General features: G+C 45.8%; 1 protein-coding gene and 1 long non-coding RNA gene across 2 annotated transcripts in view; one reads left to right on the forward strand and one right to left on the reverse strand.

Moving 5' to 3' along the window:
• The window catches only part of CFAP54 (cilia and flagella associated protein 54), a 2,285,874-nt gene that overhangs the window by 125,650 nt on the left and 2,140,024 nt on the right, over window positions 1-20,200 (forward strand). The gene's annotated exons all lie outside the window — the stretch shown is intronic.
• On the reverse strand, window positions 9,666-11,001 carry LOC147750850 (uncharacterized). Its single transcript, XR_015299879.1, has 3 exons — window positions 10,917-11,001; window positions 10,334-10,387; window positions 9,666-9,902 (listed from the first exon to the last, which is right to left on the reverse strand). It is a non-coding gene; the product is annotated as an uncharacterized LOC147750850 (long non-coding RNA).

Raw genomic sequence — 20,200 nt, forward strand, 5'->3', positions numbered from 1 at the left:
ACACATCCCCCAGCCGGAAACAAGCGATCCCTGCAAAGAGCCGCTGAACTCGCCGCCCACTGAAGCTGTGACATTGAGGTCTCCCTCTCACCCGGCGCCGGGAATCGAAGGGCGAGGAGGGAGGCTCGACTGTGGGAGCAATGATGTGGAATCCCCCGCACACCGGCTTCACACCGGAGGACATGCATTTGTCACTGGCCTAGGGCGAGGGACCCGACAACCGGTGCCTCCCGCTGCATGAAACTGCGCCTCTCCGCGACATCCCCATCACAGCGGCCTTTCCCCGTCCGGCACTGGCGCTCTAAGTGCGCGGTGGGAGTCCCAGAATTGCTATGCTCCCAAGGCGGCACTATTTAGCAACACGGCCACAACACTCACCGCTGGAGGCCACCTAAGGCCTTGAACACCAGCCAACTACCACAGCAGGCAGCATTTCGCCAGTTCATGGATCACTGCCCGTGAATAAAATGCACCACATAGCGGTTCACTCCCCTACTCTCCCTCTCATTCGGCACCAGGTCTCGAGGCGCATGTTGGAGGGCCCCCAGACCACCAGGGATTGCAGCAAAATGACCCCTGGCACCAGAATATCTTGTGTACGAAGGAGGGACTGACAATAATAGGGCTGCAGTGGTGCTCTATGGTTTGGGGTCGTGGCCGACGGCAGTGAACTTCAAATCAGCGGGGAAACACCCCCCCAGGGGCATCCAAGGGACAGAGACCCACATTGCAACCTCGCGCCTACGGTAGGACGCCTCACGGTGGTGCCCAGCTACCCCAACGAGGATTGAAGTGGCGGACGCCAAGCCTCGAGGCACGCAGCAGTCGTGGTCTAGCCGCCATTCACAGCCCAGCACGTCAAGAGTACCCAGAGAGTTGGAGATCATCCCGACCCCTGTGCTCATGGCACTAGGACTTGAGGCGCGAGCCAGGGGACACAGGCGGCTCACACAAGACATTTTCTAGCAATGTGGGGCGACAACGCACCACGGGACCACCACAAGTGCCGAGTCGGAGACAGAACTCCCCAGATCACACAAGCGCCCTCGCAGAAGGGGACCCCACCAACGCAGAATCCATGTCTAACAAATTAGAAAAAGTCCTTGCGGCAATTGAACACTACAGGGTTATCATGGAAAACAAATTTGGAGAATTGGCCACTGACCTAAATATCGTCAGGGAAACTAGCGGACAAAGTTAAACAGGGCGAGAAGACACTTCTAACGGTGGAGCCCAAAATACAGATGCATCAAGACGCCATAAAAGATCTACAACTAAGGGTACAGTCCCTGGAGAGCAAAACGGACGATTTGGAAGGCCGTTCTCGAAGGAGTAATACCTGTATCTTAAATCTGCCTGAAGGATCGGAAGGAACCAACCCTATCCGTCACATGGAAACGTGGATCAAGACATTTACCCGAACAGCGGATCTGACTCCATACTTTTCCATAGAAAGGGCCCATCTAGTACCTGCCCAAAAGCCACCACCGGGCTCACCACCGTGACCATTTCTTCTGAAACTGCTTCACTATCAGGACAGAGACACTATTCTCAGAGCAGCCATACAAAGGGGGCCGCTCCAAGTGGAGGATAAGCAAGTAATGCTGTTACCAGACTACTTCCGTGCTGTGCTGCAACAAAGAGCCACCTTCCTAGCAGTCAAGCGAGCACTGCGACAAAAGAACGTACAGTATGCTTTCCTTTTTCCAGCCCGTTTGAAAATCCTACATGACGGAGTTGCACATTTCTTTATGGACCCACTGGAAGCAAACAATTGGGTGGAGCAAAGGCTTTCAGGACCAGACGCTCGCAGTAAACCGCAAGGTCACCGACCCAAGGGCCGCAAAGGACAGCCCAAGAAAATCATCCTTACACAGATGAACTCGCGCCCAGAGTCTCTCACGCAACGCTCCCCGGACCTCGAACAAATCATAGCAGAACAAAGGAGAGCACTGCAAGCGGCGGCTGCAAGGAGATTGACGGAGGAAAACCTGGATGTAGAGGTAGCCCCACCCCTGTTCACATCAGAAGTAAGCGATACCCGCTAATCTGGATCAGGCCCGGGATCCCCTTAAAGAACAGACACGAGTCATAGATAAGGAAGACCACTATGCCCTGTTGAGGGAATACTGGAGGGCCAGTCCATCCTACTAAGCAGCATATATGCCCCCAACATAGACCAAGATCAATATTGGAAGCGCCTTACAGGTGTACTTACTCAGCACACCACAGTCCCATGGCTCCTAGGGGGTGACTTCAATTGCGTCCTAGACGTTCGTCTGGATATGACCCATCCCCCACCGACACACTCACCGGTATCCAAGCAGTCAGCCCAATATCAAACCTGGGTAAAACACTGGAAATTGGCAGACCCATGGCGAGAACGTAACCCTGACTCTAGAATATACTCCTCAGACTCCATCCCACACAACCTACCGGTACGCCTAAATATATTCCTTTGTTCCACAACCATTCTCCCGGGAGTGCAACATTCTGATTATCTTGGTAGGGTGCTCTCAGACCATGAAGCACACACACACACTGACAATTAGGTGGAAGCCCCCACACCCCCCAGGGCCCACCAGGAAATTGCCACAGGACTGTCTTACAGATCAGGTGTTCCGTCAGGAGCATAGAGACTATCTGCAGGAACACTTTGCTCTTAAATCAGGCAAGACCGACTCCAGGCTTATAGAATGGGGCGCGTTTAAAGTCGCAGCTAGGGGGTACTGCATACAACAAATAGTGGAAGCGCATAGGATACTTGAAAGAACGCTAAAAGATTCAGAGGCGGCACTAGCAGCCCTAACAAAACAACGCGACGTTGCCGAAGCCAACCCCGACCACATAGCAGCGGCCAAAACCTCCCTTGTGGAAGCATTGAAAGAGCTGCCCAAAAACAACTTTAGGGCCTACGCCGCTAGAGTACACAAAGAAGGCAATAGGGCGGCCACACTGTTAGCGTGGTTCGCCAAACAAGACGTAGATGTCAAACCGATCACAGAACTTCGTGACCACACAGGGACCCCTAGACACTCGCAAATAGAGATCCTACACATTTTCCTTTAATATTACTCTAATATATACCGAGCCTCGGCACAAACTTATCCATATGATATCACTCGGTTCCTGAGCCCGCTACGAATTCCCCACTTACCGCGTGCCGACAAAAAACGGTTAGAGACGAAGATCAAAGCCCACGAGGTCACCCAAGCCATCAAGGAACTAGCACGCAAGAAAGCACCAGGAATGGACGGCTTCCCGCTCGAATATTACAGTACATTCTCTGTCCACCTTGTCCCCAGAGCAGTCACAATGTGCAAGGATGCGCTAAACAGAAGGGAGCTCCCTGGCTCCCTTTGAGAGTCCATCCTAGAGACATTCCCCAAACCCAGTCTCGTACATACCAATAACGCTGCTAAATGCAGACTGTAAAATACTAGGAAAAGTCTTCGCGGCTGCCTCGGGCCTCAAGGTCAATTGGGATAAATCCACAATATTTCCATTGAGCCCACACCTGGCCCCACATGACATATTGGTGGGAACCTACACGCTCACCTGGAGTGCCGTCGTACCCAGGTACCTAGGAGTACAATTGTTCCACTCCCCCACGGATCTGTATGATGGAAATCACTGCAAGGTCTTGGCGAGCTTGCGTGCGTCGGTACAATTTTGGAAGACATTACCTCTAGCTCCAATCGGGCGAGTAGCTCTTGCAAATATGATAATGGTCCCTAGGCTCCTTTAGTACTTCATTAACGTTCGGTGATACCACTGTGTTCATTTTTTCGAGAATTAGACACACTCCTGACCATCTCGATCTGGGGAGGAGGAAGACCTAAAGTAGCCCTGACCACATTTTACTTGCCAACAACCCAAGGAGGACTGGGAGCCCTGTCATTTGAAGCATACTTCTTGGCGGCGCAACTCCAGTGGTTGTCGTAATGGACTGCAAAACGATACACAGGAGAAACAATCACGGAAAGGGGACATATGCCCACCCTGACCATTTGGAGATTACTTCTACCAGGTACCAAACCCCTCCGTACACACCCCCTACAGGTGACCATAGCGCACAAGTGTATGCTGAAAATACATTGCATGTCCAGGGTGAAACCCTTGTACTCGCCCCTACTCCCATTGGCAGGACTCCCTCGCAGTGACCAATATTACACCACCCGCGCTCTTCAGGTTTGAACCGATCGTGATATCACGTAGATAGAATTTTTTTTCAAAGACCGACAATTACGAACAAATGCCCAACTGACAGATCGATATGAACTCTCCCCAGGGCAGTTCCTATTACATCGGCAGATACTGGATAGTAGCCATCCATTCTGGGATCTAAGCACGGGGGAATCCCCAACACATCCGGTAATACACACCATACTACATATGGGGTAGGCAGACACTTAGTGACATGGTTGTACAAGGATGTTCGAGAATTAATTCTCCACCCACTGAACTCCTTAGGACAAGCTTGGGAAGAGGAAGTAGGATGAGTGTTCAATGACACAGAATGGGAAAAAGCCCTCGAATACCCCAACAAAGTTTCCAGAAATGCACGTTTTAGGACCTTCCAATTCAACATACTCCATAGGGCATACCTCACCCCACATCTCCACCGACTTTTTCCTGACACACACTTTGCCTACCCAAGGTGCTAAACTCTCGAAGCAGACTTTAACCATATGTTCTGGGACTGCCCGATTATCCACCAATATTGGGACCGGATACATCAAACACTTCAGGAGACGACCAATATTCTGGCCTTATCCTCGTGGGAAGTCAGCTTCCTCTGCATTTTTTTTCCGCAAGTGGAAAAATGAGAAGGTACTATGCCGCTTCGCTTCCTTAGCCATTCACTTAGCAAAAAGAGGGATGGCCATGCATTGGCGTGCCTCGGGAGGACCCCCCGAGGCAGCCTGTATAGGGGCCATGAAGAAATGGGGTGCGGCAGAAGAGGAGGTACTGCGGGAGGAGGAGGTGGGGGAATGCGAAAACACCATATCTCCCTAGAATGGGCACAACTGATGCACCGATTCACTCATGAAACTACACAAACATCCTCACTGACGTCCACCCAATCACAGACTCCACCTGTATCCCCCCAGAGACATGTGGAAGACAACGTACGATTGGACGCCAATATCTAAATCACCGCAGCGAAACAGCTCCAGATCCCGACGAAACGCATAGGACCGCATCCTCCTGCTTCTCTCCCACATATTTGATATATCATCGTAGACTGTAACCACAATCAAACATATCACACCAACAACTCTGCAGCAGTTTTTCCCCAGTTTACCCCCACGGTTAAAAGTTATCCCCTACACATCGAAGGTTCCGTTTCCAATGATATTACACTGGGAACACACGAGTAGCACAATAAGCGAGGGTACACTACAGAGGAAGAAAAATGAAGCACAGAAGGATCTCCGACGAAACTTGACACGCCCGCCCGAGAGTTAATACATATCCTAGGACCAAAGCAGACACTGGGCATGAAAGAACCCTCTGGATGATTTATATGCCTTGTTGATGCAGCTGAAACATGTCTTGTGATAACTTCTGTTTTCTTCTATCCCCCCGAAAGTGATTTCTCGAATGATAATTGATAAACACAATTGTAATTTTAGAATGTAATGATTCTTGGTGTTGAACTGATCAGTGTCATGAAAGATAAAATCCCAATAAAAAAAACTTATGGCCTGCTCCGGTCAGCTCCTATCTTGAAAGTTTCGGGGTGATTTGGCAAGCAGGGGCCGAGAAAAAAGGGGGATCCCAAAACGTTTTCTCCATGTTAATTCCCATGGGACACGGCTACAGCCCGAACTGCTGAATGGAAGTACACCAAATTTGGCAAAAAGGTAGCCCTTGTTTCAGAAAGAACTCTTTTTGTTAAATGGTGTAAATCCGTTCAGTAGTTCCTGAAAAATAAAATAAATAAAAACATTTCCCGTAGGAAACTTTAGACACGGCTACAGCTGGAACTGCTGTACGGAATTACACCAAGTTTGGCACAAAGGTAGTGCTTGCTTTTTTTTTTTAATGGTGTAAATCCGTTCAGTATTTGCTGAGAAAATAAAAAAAATAAAAGTTTCGATATTTAGAGGCACGGAGGATCTGCGCACCCTCCTGACACAAGCTTTATTCTAATTGGCTGTCAACACTCCAAACCAGGAAGTGTTGGCAGCCATCTTGTGCCTCGGTAACGGAGGCACAAGAAAATAGAAAAACCAAAACGAAAAACAAGAAAAGGGGGGCAGGCTAGAAACACCCTGACCCCCTAGGCCTGCTCAGGTGGTCCCACAAGGACCCCAGGGGCCAAACAGTATTTTCTTTTTTTAAAAATCGGCCGAATTCGTGCTGGGTGCGCGAATACGGCCAAAATTTGAAAAACAATGAAGCGCAGGCTCGCGCGCTTCATTTAATTGAGGCCCCCTGAGTGAGCCAGGTCCCGGGGGCATTTGGTAATAATAAATGTGGGGGCTAGCAACCCCGGGGCTTCTCTTAAAATATGTGGGGGGCAAGCCCCGGGGACCGCCACCCCCCAGGGCTTGTTTTATTAATGTGTGGCGGGCCTCCAAGGCCCTCCAAACCCTGGGGACTGCAACCCCTGGGGCTTTTCTTAAATATTTGCGGGGGCATACGGCCCCACGCAGCCCCGGGGACCGCCACCCCCGGGGCTTAATATTTGTAAAAAAAATAAACCTGTGTGGAGGAATCGTGCCCCCCCACATGCCCCGGGGAACGCCATCTCCCAGGAGCACTAAATTGTAAAATGTAAAATGTAAATTTGGGGGTCCGTTATGGACCCCCCGATCCCCGGGACCACCACCTCCCCGAGGCTGTGCTTTGGATGGAAGGGCGGCTGCTTGGCCCCCCTCCTGGAGCCCTTCATGGCCCTGGGGACCGCCACCTCCCAGGCCGGCTCCTGCAGTGTCCTGGGGTGCCCACTCCTGGGACACTGCAGTTTGCTATGGCGGGGCGGAAGCCGCGCGGCTCCCGCCCTGCCATAGCAAACTGTGGTTTGGATTTTGGAAGAGAGAGCAGGAAACCTGCTTTCTCTTCCAAAATCCACACCAGATTGCTTTTCCACACGGAGAGCTGTATGTTAGCAGCTCCCCGTGTGGAAAAGCAATACCAGCTCTCTCAGGAGGCGGGGAGCCGGGTGAGACAGGGGGGGGGGGCATTGGGGCTCCCCCCCCCATGGTCCCCAACGAAAGGCCAGGCCCCGGGGATGGGGTCCCCGGGGCAAAGAGTGGCCCGGGAGGAGGCCACGCAGCCCCCCCCATAAAAAAAAGTTAAAAAAAATAATAATATAAATATGCAAAGGCACGCACAGGGGGATGGGATCCTCTGTGGCTCGGCGGCGATGGGTAGGTGAATCCGCGAGGACACGGGAAGTATGAGCCATGCTTGAAGGTTCAACCCCGATGTACCAACCCGCCGAACGTTCATGTGGCATTTAAACCCTGACCATTAGGCATAGGATAAAGCCACAGAGGTAAAATACACCCACACCACACACATGACACTAGCATGTTGTTGATTGTATGTAGTTTTTATCATTTATAGGTCCTGATGAATCGCGGGCCAATTGCCACACGCGAGAAACATGTCGACCAAATCCTTCTCTAATCTCATCTAGGGCCACTATACCTAACTGTTTGGCACCTAGCGAGTTAGATTCACGTTTTTAATTGCAGTGGGGGACCCCAGGAATAAAGTAGTTTCCGGTACCCCCCACTACATTTTAAATCACTCCCTTAGGCAACTTGCTACTCCACCCACACACCCGCACTTCACCATAAGGCAGTTGGATACAAAAGATCTCCGCCAAAGAGCCCCTCTCAGAGGTGAGCCCGTCGGGGATTGCACCGCCTCCCCGACGAGGAGCAACGCCTATGATGAAGCATGACACCCATATGGGTGTGTGAGGTAAATACATCCAACAAAATGGATGCCCAAAGGTGTTTCATCTACACCTCCGGTCACGCCAGATACACTTAATTCCCCTTTTCCCAAGGAACAGTTCAGCAACCCACTTGGTGTACCTATTGATATCTGTGCCAGCTTTGCTCTTTGGACAGCCTTTTTTATGTTTCCCATGAAGCTTTCTACCATGCCATTTGCTTGTGGCCACAGAGGTGACCTTTTTCTGTGATGAATGCCTAGGTGGTCCATAAACTTTTGAAATTCCTTCCCTGAGAATGGCGGACCATTATTTGTTTTTAGTATGTGTGGGGAGTCCCAGGCGGCGAATATGTCATCCAGTATTGGCAATGTTGCACTTGCTGATGTTGACGAGACTTGTTGCATGATAGGAAATCTTGAGTATTCATCAATGATCACAAGCAAGTAGTTGCCTGTTTCTAGAGATTCATAGAAGTCTGCTGCCAGTTCCGTCCACAGTGCCTGTAGGAGTTCTGACATTTGTAGCCGTTCTGGTTTTTCTGGCTGCCCTGTCGTTTGGCAGATGTGGCAATTTGTGATAGTATTCTCCACCATATTGTCCAAACTAGGGCACCACACTTTTTCCTCTTTTTACACCTCTCTGTAACACAACTCTGTGGCGCTTACTGGAGGTACCTGGTGGGCTAGTTGGACCCCCGGGACCCTCAGGATTCAAGGAGACTTAATTCCCAAACTTAAAACGCACCACAGGGGCGTTTGCTCAGTGGTGAAGGGAGGGGGCGGGGATTGAGGTGACATGTGTGCATCCTGAGGGTCCCTGGGGTCTAACTAGCCCACCAGGTACCTCTAGTAAGCGCCACAGGGCTGCATTGCAGAGAGGTGGTCCAGGCCATGCCCCTTTTTACACCTCTCTGCAATGCTACTCTGTGGCGCTTACTGGAGCTACCTCTGGAGCTTACTGGTGCTAGTTGGACCCCAGGACCCCAGGAACTCCTAGGATTCAGGAGGTCTTAATCCCCCAAAGTACAACGCGCCAGGGAGCGCGTTTGCAGAGTGATGGAGGAAGGGGGCATGGCCTTTGTCTAGTGTTTGTATTGTCAACGCTCCGTTCATCATCCCCTTTAGTTTTTCTTTGTTCGCACTAGGTTGGCAGGGTATGCTCAGACGTGAGTCCCTTGCTCACTTCGCCACTGGATTCAAGCAAGCCCGGCTGAAGATGGCTGCAATGCCAGAAACCGGTCCTGGGAAGCTTGTTTCCGGTCCAGGGAAGACATGGCTTGGCAGTTCGGGCTGGACTGTTCCCATGAGGCACAGGGTCAGACTGATTTGCATATGGCCATGTCTGAACTGGGGTGGCGGAATGAGCTAAAGAACGGTGATGGATTAAACCCAGACTAGTTGACTGGGGGTGAGTGTTTGTATTGTCAACGCTCCGTCCATCATCCCCTTTGGTTTTTCTTTGTTCGCCCTAAGTTGGCAGGGTATGGTCAGACGTGAGTCCCTTGCTCACTTTGCCACTGGATTCAAGCAAGCCCGGCTGAAGACGGCTGCAATGCCAGAAACCGGTCCTGGGAAGCTTGCTTCCGGTCCAGGGAAGACATGGCTTGGCAGTTCGGGCTGGACTGTTCCCATGAGGTGTGTGTAAAAATTCCTAGGCAATCTTCATAGTAGACAACAAATAATATGGGTAAAGTGATGAAGGGAACAGGCAGACTAATAGAGAGGAACAGGCAAATTCATAAGTTAAAAATAAACATGTTTTTAATATAGTAAATAAAAATCATATAAAGAACTGGAAGGTTCAAGTTATATGACAGTACAGTAAAAAATACAAGTTAATACATTCAATAACATAATAAACAATCTGTATGCATAAAATGACACCATATAATAGTAAGTGGTGCCAACAAGGAGTTTGAAGAAACAATACTCGACGCGCGTTTCGGCGAAAACGCCTTCTTCAGGAGCCACCAAATAATTATCTGCAATTACATATAAAAAATAATTATACAAAACAGACAATAAGTTGGCCTTTCATCGTGAACATGGTTTACATATATTCACATTACAGCTTATAACAACAATACAGTGTTATTAAACAAGTATTAAAATCAAATGCTGCCTATAGCCAACAATCACAGGACCCAAAATTCATATTTTGTGTCTACTCGTTGAGTGATCAACACATACAAATTGTAGAGTAATCCAGAGTTCTGGTTGGAGAAATACTAGCTTGAAAAATGTATCTCTATACAAATTAGACATTTTCTGATAACAGATACATAAGTTTACTGATAACACATACATATGAGACAATTTCTGATAACAAATACATAAGCTTATTGATAACATATGCATTGATCAAGTGTAAAAAAATATACAATAATTTTGCTAGTAGATAATATACACTTACTAATAAGAAGCAACCTACTGATATCTTCAGATGGATAGCGAAAACAAAATGGACCTATAAGACGAATGGATTGTGATTAAAATGCAGTAACTGATAAAAAGTCTAATTAGTCTAAACCAGATAATGGCCTGTATGGAATGTTCATAATGGCCTGTATGAAATGCTCATATACAACGATGGTAAGCAGAGACATAACTGATGTATCAACACAAAGACATGTGGAAAACTATTTCTATGTCAGAGACAACAGGCACATATATATGTTATGAGAGTCTATCTAAATATAAAACATGGTTTCCAATACAGTTTTATTGGGAGGTGTAGTAACATGGAAAATGAAAACAGAGCATAATGGAGTATACAAGGCAAAAGGTGCTATATTACAGGAAGAGAAACCTAGATACCTGTTAGGCTAGGTGCATAATGTCTTGATGGAAGAATTGCTGGGTCAAGATCTAAATACGTCACGATTCTATAAGCAGTGTGCTAGTAGATTTCTGCAAGAATATATATTTATATTTGTAATCAATAGTAAGTAATAAATCCTGTACACCGATTCATGGCTAAGTGAGAAACTAATTACCTTATATGTGAATTCACGATGTTGAATTCTTATTAAGTATGCTGTACAATTAATCTGGCATGCGTAGACATTCTACTGAATCTGAAAATAAATGAGAATAAAGAGACGGAAGTCAAAAATCTTCTTTAGCTATTTTTTAAAACTTTTTTTACAGCCTTTGGGTCTGTGATATAGCCCAAAAAAAAATACAACAGAAAAAGCTACCTGATTGGAATGGTTCCCATGAGGCACAGGGTCAGACTGATTTGCATATGGCCATGTCTGAACTGAGGTTGCGGAGTGAGCTAAAGAACGGTGATGGATTAAACCCAGATCAGTTGACTGGGGGGGAGTGCTTGTATTGTCAACGCTCCGTCCATCATCCCCTTTGGTTTTTATTTGTTCGCCATAAGTTGGCAGGGTATGCTCTGACGTGAGTCCTTTGCTCACTTTGCGACTGGATTCAAGCAAGCCCGGCTGAAGACGGCTGCAATGCCAGAAACCGGTCCAGGGAAGACATGGCTTGGCAGTTCGGGCTGGACTATTCCCATGAAAATATTTACAACAAGGGGTGGTGAGGGACAGAGTCTCTGAATTAAACAGAATACTCTCACCCAGTCAAGAGATCAGGGCTAGATCCAACACCGTTTTTTAGCTCACTGCACCATCCCAGTTTCAGAACCTGGCTGTATGCAAATTAGTCTGTTCCTGTCCCAGTGCATGATGGGAACAGGGCAAACCAAACTACAAAAGCCAATTCTTACACTGGGAAGGAAACAAGCTACCGGGGACCGGTTTCTGGCATTTCAGCCTCTTCGGCCCGGCTTGCTTGAATCCTGATGGTGCAATGAGCAAGGGACTCACATCTGAGTATACCCTTCCACGCTTAGGGTGGACAAAAAAATTTACAACAAGGGGTGGTGAGGGACAGAGTCTCTGAATTAAACAGAATACTCTCACCCAGTCAAGAGATCAGGGCTAGATCCAACACCGTTTTTTAGCTCACTGCACCATCCCAGTTTCAGAACCTGGCTGTATGCAAATTAGTCTGTTCCTGTCCCAGTGCATGATGGGAACAGGGCAAACCAAACTACAAAAGCCAATTCTTACACTGGGAAGGAAACAAGCTACCGGGGACCGGTTTCTGGCATTTCAGCCTCTTCGGCCCGGCTTGCTTGAATCCTGATGGTGCAATGAGCAAGGGACTCACATCTGAGTATACCCTTCCACGCTTAGGGTGGACAAAAATATTTACAACAAGGGGTGGTGAGGGACAGAGTCTCTGAATTAAACAGAATACTCTCACCCAGTCAAGAGATCAGGGCTAGATCCAACACCGTTTTTTAGCTCACTGCACTATTCCCATGAGGCACAGGGTCAGACTGATTTGCATATGGCCATGTCTGAACTGGGGTGGCAAAGTGAGCTAAAGAACGGTGATGGATTAAACCCAGATCAGTTGACTGGGGGTGAGTGTTTGTATTGTCAACGCTCTGTCAATTATCCCCTTTGGTTTTTCTTTGTCTACCTCTCACCAATCCCACTGCATGGGGCTTACTGGAGGTAAAATGTAGGCTAGTTGGCCTCTAAAGGACCCACAGTAGTGAAGGGGACTTCAATCCCCATCCACGAGTGTGTCGGGGAGCGCGTTTGTAGAGTAGTGGGCAAAGTGGGCCTGGCCTGCTACGAGTAGTTACCAATGCGGCTGTGTGGGACTGACTGGAGGTAATAGTTTGGGAAGTTGGCCCCAAAGGATGTCCTCTGGGGCCAACTACCCCTCTTGTACCTCTAGTCCAACACAGTGGGATTGCTAAAACGTCTTCGGAAGCCATGGCCCCCTTTCTATACCACTCTGCAAACGTGCCTTGTGGCAGATTAGGGGATGGGGGATGAAGTCCAATTTAGTCCTAAGGGAGTTTGGGGGCCAAGAAACCCTCCTGGTACCTCCTGTAAGTCCTAAGCTGCAGAATTTGTGAGTGATGGTTGGACGCCCTGCACTTTTTCTGCACCACTCTGCAAAAACAACTACTAGTTAAAGTCGCATATTTCTGCACCTCTGACTTAGAGGTAGTTTTAATCCCCCTGCCATATTATGTACTAGGGCCTTACAGAGGAGGTCATGCTAATCACAGGGGTACCCCAACGCATAGTGTTCCCTAGTGCATGAAGGTGTTTTCACAAGTGTCTTTTAGCAAAGCATTGGCTCTAGGCCTGGTTAGTCAGAGTCTGTTACCACCAGTACCCGTCTGAAAAAGTTGTGGGCACAGGATGATTTTTCAACTAGACCTCTTTCTGCTCCTCTCTTGGTTCTTTCTGCATGTCTTGCATTTCCTGCACTTTTCTTCGTCTTTGTGGACTTCTGTTGCTTCTTTCGGCATTTCTTTTGCTTCTTTCTGTGCGTTTTTTCTCCTTTCTTCACACGTCCTACCTCTGTAGGCATAGTTAGAAACTAGCATTTAAAAAATCTTAAATCAGTGATGTCACTTACCATGTCATGAGTGATGTAATATGTGACGTCATCAGCAGTACATTGTGGGGGCGCGAGTTATAGTTAGCTGAACTAACTATAATGGGGGAATTTCACTGGTTCTGTATGAGTGAAATGTCCAACTAACTATAACGCCCCTGAAACTTATGTTTTTTCAGTGAATATATATTTAATATATATGTAACCAAAAACTCCCAGAAGCTTGAGGCTGCACAGCACTGCAGGTGAGTAACAACTTTATTTAAACCAAGCAGGCAGCTTAACATCCCTTTGAAGTCCATGGCCTGACGCGTTTCGATGCCGCTGTTTGCATCTCCTCAGAGGCCATGTCAGCGGCTACCGCATCTCCCCTGCGTGTTTCCGTAATAGCCCCTATGGGTAATGGATCTCTTCCTGATGAAATATTGAAATCAGTGAGTGGAAAGTATATTTTTATACTTCCGCTTATTTATGGTGATTTTCTGATGGATCGACCTATAATATTGAATATATTTTGCTGTCCTGAAGCTTCTTGCACTTTAAATTTCAATGTATTTTGCACAAGGTTAATAGTCACCTTACTTGCAACCAGGAACTTTTGAGTGTTTTTAAATCTACTAATTTATTACCTGGATAAATATTGCACTGATCTGGTTAAGCACTTTGATAGGTTTCACTGTTTAACATAGTTACAAACTCAAATAATTCAGGAATTTATGCTGCTATTTTTCATGAAATATTGAAATTTATATTATCATTCCTTTTATATATTTTCTAAAGGGATTCTGGATGATTTCTGGTCATATTCATACATTATGTATTATATTGATGACCTTTGTAACAGAGTATATTTGAAGTGTTTCTTCTATGTGTATGTAATTGCTGCACTGCACTAGCACTTGCAATAGCGATGAAAATTGCCAAGGAGTTGCAATGTTATCAAGGGTGGGATCGCCCGAAACGCGTAATGGCGGCATTGGCTAAATAAAAATACTTGCACAAAATTGCTGGGTCCACTCTCGTCTGTTCATGTGGCAGAGGGAAGTAAAGGCGAGTTTGGAGTGATATATATATATATATATATATATATATATATTACCGACTGGCGGTCGCCAGTAGGTAGTTATAGTTAGGATTTTTTTCAATACGAAATCTCAAAATTCTATTTGGAATAACTTTGGGGCCGGTTGACGAATCTGCCTGAAAATTTCCTCAAATTTGCCTCGCGGAGCTCCGGTCCTTCCTTGAAAGTTTGGAGGGGGTTCGTCAATCGGGGGCCGAGATAAAAGGGGGGTCCCAAACATGTTTTCCCCATGATAATTTCCATAGGGCGGTCGACCTCACTTTTTGCCCGAACAGCTGAATGGATTTCCACCAAACTTGGGAAAATTGTAGGGACTGGTAGCCCGATGTGCCTTTGCTATGTCTCAAGATATGTGCTCCAGTGGTTTTTGAGTAATTTAGGTTAAAATAAATATATATATCTATGGCAGCGCCCCGGTACGCGCACCGGGGAGCGCACCGGGCGCGCCACGCGACTTGCGCACGGAAAACTGATTGGGTCTCGGGTGTCTGTAAACATTCCAAACAGTCCGGAGTGGCCGCCATCTTTTGTCTCTGGAAAATCGAGACACAAGAGGTGGCAAAAACAAAGGGGGAAATGACCATAAGGGGGCAGAGAAGACCCCCCCCCCCCTGACCCCTTAGGTTTGATGTGGGGGCTATAAAAGGGCCCCGTGGGGCAAAAAATACATTATTATTTTTTTCGATTTTCGCGGGGGGAGCGCCCGGTACGCGCACCGGGGAGCGTACCATGGGAAAAAAAGAATGACAGACTTTAAAAAAAATGAAGCCTTTTTTTATAAATTGGAGGTAGTTCTAAAAAGAACTGTTTTTTTAATTCTTTTTGTTGTTTTATATTTTTTTGTTGTTTTTTTTAACATTTTTTATTTTTTTGGCTTTTATGAACAGTTTTATATATTTTTTGTATTTTTTATAGGGAAAAACAAAAAACAGGGATTTGGAAACGGCTCAACTGGAGCAACAAAAAAAACAGGAAAAAATTAAGGCTTCTTTGTGCATTTGTGGTTATCACCAGCAAGCATGATGAGTGTAATGCTCTGCTCACCATAAGTGATTAATTTCCCACAATTTACACAAACAATTTTGTATCCCCCAAACTTTGGTTGGATACTTGAAATCAACTGACTTGCTTCTGGACCCGATGGAGTGGGTTCTTTGGTTGTTGAGGTTGTGCCAGATGATTGGGGTAGGTTTTTGCAGAGTTCTCTCATCTCTGCTGCTGAAAAGTTAATAGGGTGCAAATGCTGCATATGCCGAATCATTGTATGATTCCCAAAGGAATATTTTTTTGTAGGGTTCCCCCTGGATAGCACAGCAACACAGATGAGACAGGTCACCTTTGCAGCGTTTACTTTTTTTAAACCAGTTGGGATTTTAAAAAACTCCCATATGAAGTGCTCCTTAGGTTTGTATGGTGGAGTGTTTTCTTGCAGGAACTGCCTTGTCCCTTCCTCCTCTTCCTCCTCCTCCTCCTCTTCTTCTTGACCACCAATGAGATGTTCTGGTGGTCCTTGTGGTGGTGGTGGGGGTGGGGCAGATGATCCAGCTGCTGCTGCTACTGTAGCCATTTCTGAGTAGAAATAGGTAGTAATAGCTCTAGAAACAGGTCTTCCTCACTCAAAGTACAAAGTGAGAATGAGGAAAAAAGGTGGGGGCTTTCATCATTTGGAAAAAAACAACTGTTCTGAACCAATGAAAAGTGTTATTTTCAGGTCACAAGACCAGGGGTTTCATTATTATGAAACCAAAACTGTTGTGAACCAATAAAAAGTGTTATTTTCAGGTCACATGACCCGACACGCTTACGCTACGCGCCCCGGGGCGCCCCCTGGAGCGCACCCCGGGGCGCTTACGTAGCGCGTTCGTATGTGCGTGGGTGCTTCCAGGCGCGCTTACGCCGTGCGTATCACGTGGACGCGGCTACGCGATACGTCATGTTATATATGTTTTCGTTCACGCCAATAGCGCTAACGGGACGCTCAACGGTACGCGCCCCGTGAGCGCACCAGGGCAAAAAAATAAATAAATAAATAATAAAATAGTATTATATAAATATACAATATAGGATTAATTATAAAACATATTACATTTCATAGGTTTGAGGTCCTATATATAGCTAGGAATTAGCATTTAAAAAACCTATGAAATTCACTGAAAAAACCATAGGTTTCACACCAGTTGTAGTTAGGAATTAGCATTTAAAAAACCTATTAAATTCACTGAAAAAAACCATAGGTGTCACACCAGTTATAGTTAGCTGGAAATTTTACTGACATAAAACCATTGAAATTCCCACGTTATAGTTAGTTGGACTCACTATAACTTGCGCGCCTGCAATGCACTGCTGATGATGTCACATATTACATCACTCATGACATGGTCAGTGACATCACTCATGACATCACTGATGACACCATCCTTGTGACCTCCTTGTGACAGAGTGACAGACCTCCTTTCAGTGTAATGTAACCCTTGAAACACATATTCAAAAATAGAAACTAACATTTTCAAAAAAATAGAGATACCCATACCAGTTACAACAACCAATTCAGTAATACCACCATCTATATACACATCCACTCATTCACCAACAGTTCTATATAGTCACTCATACATATACTCACTCATCATATGTAGTGATACACCTATACATCCTGTTACACACCGACAGTCATCCAAAAGTTACTCACACACATACTCACACATGCAAATAAACTATTGAACATCCATTTATTTGCATATACAGCTATACACACAGTAGCACATTACTTCTAAGGAAACTTACACATACTTACTCTCTTAAACAATCACTTATAGAAACACATACTTATTTAAACAGGAACTCTTTCAATCTCTCACTCTCACATATACTCACTTATGTACATCAATACTCACATATACTAGATTAAAACATATGTAGTTACTCATAAAGACACTAGTGAGGCAGGCATTCACTCACTAACACACACATATACACACTCATCCACCCACACAGTCCTGCACATATGCTGTCTTCAAAACACATACAAACAGTGAGTCAGTCACCAACCCATGCAGCCACTTATACACAAAGTGAAACACTGATACATATATTTAAATATTTAAAAATTACTCGCTAATATATGTATTCACTAAGATACACTTTATAAGCCAGTTAACCAATCAATATTTTATTTTAAAAACATCCATTTACACACTTATTTAAACATTTATTCGTCCATCGACCTTTACAAATACATATATAAAACATATTTATTTTTCCGAAAGATACACATTCACTGGATGGTGTCATCAGTGATGTCATGAGTGATGTCACTGACCATGTCATGAGTGATGTAATATGTGACGTCTTCAGCAGTGCATTGCAGGCGCGCAAGTTATAGTGAGTCCAACTAACTATAACGTGGGAATTTCAATGGTTTTATGTCAGTAAAATTTCCAACTATAACTGGTGTGAAACCTATGGTTTTTTCAGTGAAGAGATATATATATATATATATATATATATATATATATATATATATATATATATATATATATCCCAGTACTCTATCCTTGCAGAATCCAGTCACCAAACCACGGACTCAGATAGACAACGTGGACCCATTTTTTTCGTGCGTTTCGGTCTGACCTGGACCTTGATCACATGACGCGTTACTCATGGACCAGTGCCAAATTTAAAGTGCAAGGTAACACAAAATTGTAAACAGCTGTGACATTACAGAAATAGAACTGAAAAACAGACTATGTAACGCACAAAGTATATACACAACAGACTGCAAAAGGATTACATGGAGATTCCAGTGGAATGTACAAGTTAAAATCACACATATATACAGATAATTTCATAAATGTACACCTTCATATATGTAAAAAAATATATATACATCTCAGTAAAAAAATATATATATCTTTCAATAAATAAAGACATTTTTAGTGCATGGCTCCTTAATTGATTTACGGAACTCAAACCACATAATAATAATATGCATCAAAGCCACTGGTCACACACCTTACGTGCGTCCATCTGCAGTCTGAAATCTGCTGTTTACATTAATAATGTAAATATATATATATATATATTTCACAGAACAAACCAAAGGTTTAAGGGGTGTTCTTGTTAGCTGGACAGTTCACTTGTACAAAACCATAGAAATTCCTCCGTTATAGTCAGTTCTGCTAACTATAACTCGCGCACCCGCAATGCACTGCTGAAGATGTCACACATTACATCATTCATGACATGGTCAGTGGCATCACTGATGACATCTCAAATATCATCACTGATGACATCACTGATGACATCATCCAGTGAATGTAGTTTAGCAATTTGTAATGAAGATTGAGTGGATATATAACTGTCTGGATGGAGGATTTAGTAGCTGTCTGACTGTCTGTTTAAGTGAATAATTAAAAGTGTCTAACTTAATACATGGATTAGTATCTAAACTATGTGAATGTGTGCATCACTGTCTCAGTTGTTGTATAAAATGCTGCATCAATTGGTCACTAACTACATGAGTGTGTGGAAAGGGGCGACCACTCGGTCCCCCCGAACGTATGGTAGGGTGCCCTGACCCCCCCGGGAAACCATTTTGGGCGGGGGGCGTGTCCTGGCTGGTATGCCCGAAGCGGCGTAGCCGGGGCGCGCCTTTTCCCGCCCAGGAGGGGTTGTCCTAGACACCTGAACCGTTGACCACGCCCCGTAGGCGGATCGGAGGAGGGTACACGCCCTCCCGAGGAAGAATAAAAGAGCAACAATCTAAGGAAGCATCCTCTTGTTCCAGTGCTTGGAAGCTGCACCTCCTCGTTGCACGTGAGCCCGAGACGGAACAAGGAGCCAATTTTGACCCACCCACCAGCCCCTGATGGCAACGATTAGTACTGCAATAAAGTTGTTTAACGGTGATATTATCTCTTTACAGGTTGTTTTTAATAAAGTCTGGATTGTCTTTTTTGATGATAATAAAATGGTTGCTATTTAGCATGTTCTTAGTTGAATGATGTGTTACTTGTGTAAATAAAGGTTATTGTGTGATATCCATTCTAACCGTTTATACCGTCCTCATTAGGTTAAAAATGTCGTATTTATTTTGGTCGGGCGGTAAGGTCATGATCGGTGAGCAGTAATTGGAAGATCCCTAGAGGTGGGGCGCCACCCATTATGGATGGGTGCGCCCGGGGGGAGGCGGCCATTGGCCCCTCACACGGGGAGGCGGTACCCCTCTAAGGATGGGGCCGCCGAAAGGGAAGGCGGTCATAGGCCCCTCCCTGGGGAGGAGGGGCTACGGGTCCCTCCTGGGAATTTCCCGGGGCCAGGACATCCGCGACGGCGGATGTGGTAAGCAGTGTGGGGTGGGAGGGGGGTCTACGCTACCTTCTAGTCACCTCACACGAGTCCTCGGACGACCACTAAGATGGCGTCGAGTAAATATGGGGCCCCCGTTAAGACAAGGGAAATTGGAAGTTGGCACAGAGGTACAGTCCTCTGTGCGCCCGCCCCTTACAAGTAAGGGGGGAGTTCTGGTATTAGGGATCTGACACCGGTTACGACCTTGCCGTTGGCTCGTAATGTTAGGATGTACAATTTAATTTTGAGTATATGCATTTGCAGGATGTTTAGAATCGGCTAGGAGAACCTTTGTATTAGAGCTGTGTTAAGGTTAGCCAATAAACATCGTAATGTGAAAATGAAATTGTACATGATATGAAACTGTTATTTTAATGTTTTGATTTTGTTTCATATTTTAATAAA

This window comes from Lissotriton vulgaris, chromosome 1_1 (assembly GCF_964263255.1).
Source record: "Lissotriton vulgaris chromosome 1_1, aLisVul1.2, whole genome shotgun sequence".
NCBI lineage: Eukaryota > Metazoa > Chordata > Amphibia > Caudata > Salamandridae > Lissotriton > Lissotriton vulgaris.